General features: G+C 37.9%; 1 pseudogene; it reads right to left on the reverse strand.

Annotated features, from left to right (window-relative positions):
• Positions 1-18: 18 nt before the first annotated feature.
• Positions 19-1,044, reverse strand: LOC102842743 (annotated as a pseudogene).
• Between the last annotated feature and the right edge of the window lie 349 nt (positions 1,045-1,393).

Consider the following 1,393-nt stretch of genomic DNA (forward strand, 5'->3'; position numbering starts at 1 on the left):
AAAAAAAAAAAAAAAAAAGGAGTCTGTTAGTTTTACCTCAGAGACACATTGTAGTCCCTGTACTGAAGACATTAGAGTAAGGGCAAGGCAAAGAGAGGAACTTGCCAAGCTGCCGTCCTTAAATTCCACACCAGTAGATAGAATTGGTATTCACATTGCCAAAACTAGATCTATAGTCCTTTCACTGCCATTGGTTATTTTACAGGTTATATGAAAAGGTTCTTCTAAGTTTACAGTATCTGGGATTACCTCCAAAGACAATCCAATATCTTCATAATCAGGAGCCATTCTTTGAAGTTGGTTGGTCTGAAGCCTTCCCTTTTACCTAGATTTGTTTTCCACAGCGTGTCCAGTTTTCTGGTGACTGTTACTCCCTTAATGATGTCTGCTATTTCTGCAAACTCCTTCTTGGGGTAAGGCTTCTTGGGTTTGAGTACTGGCATGCATCTATTGACTGTAGACCTGCTCTTGAACCAAATGTAGACATATTTTCTCCAATCTGATTGACAGAATTTAATTCTGTTCTATTGTACATTATATATGGCTTCAATGACACTTTCTCCATGAACACAGGTGAGTTTGTAATATTCTGAATCTGGGCTTTGAGAAATATTTCATCAGTATCGAATTGTAAAATTCGGTTTTCACATCTAGTAGTTTGAGAACCTGAATTTAGAAGAACTTTCTAAAATACCTTTTTTATCCATTCTGAATTCTGTAACTCACCGTACACAACAAGATGTGTGTTCCAATTTCCTTCACTTTGTGGTATATGACATCATCAAAACAACAGTCAGGCTTAAGTTCAGCCACTGCGGTACTGGACACTGAAAGATTTAAACACTGAGAAGTTGGCTGAAGATCAGCTTTTAGCAATATATCTTTTACAACTTGACTGCTATCACTATGAAATCTGATATAACTGAAAAAGGTCTCACCCAAATATATATTTCCAAAATTCTGAAGTAATGTTAACATTTCTTCCAACATTAAATTTTCTGTACCATTTATAGTTGAAGGATCATCTCTCATGAGCTTCCACATTACTGGTATATTAGTGAATAAACTATGCTTGGTTGTCTGCATCAGTCAGGTGCTCCTGTTTGGGTGATTCACTTCCCTCTGGAACAGCACTTTGGACCTCAGCCCAGAGACTGAGGAGGTTCAGCCTAGCCAGGAAGGACACAGGGAAGTGAATGTTCAGTGAATCTGGTGTCAAACACACTATCCCAGCTTATTTCTAATGACGGTGACTTAAATTTTGTTCCTCTTACATCCTTTATGGAGTCCTGTGTGGTGCCTTGAAATTGATCAAACATACAACCAAGATGCATTGAAAACTAGCAGTGATTGAAATGAGGAAGTTGAAAACTAGGACGAAGGATCAGTGATT

Source organism: Chrysochloris asiatica, unplaced genomic scaffold, assembly GCF_000296735.1.
Source record: "Chrysochloris asiatica unplaced genomic scaffold, ChrAsi1.0 scaffold00061, whole genome shotgun sequence".
NCBI classification, from domain to species: Eukaryota; Metazoa; Chordata; class Mammalia; order Afrosoricida; family Chrysochloridae; genus Chrysochloris; species Chrysochloris asiatica.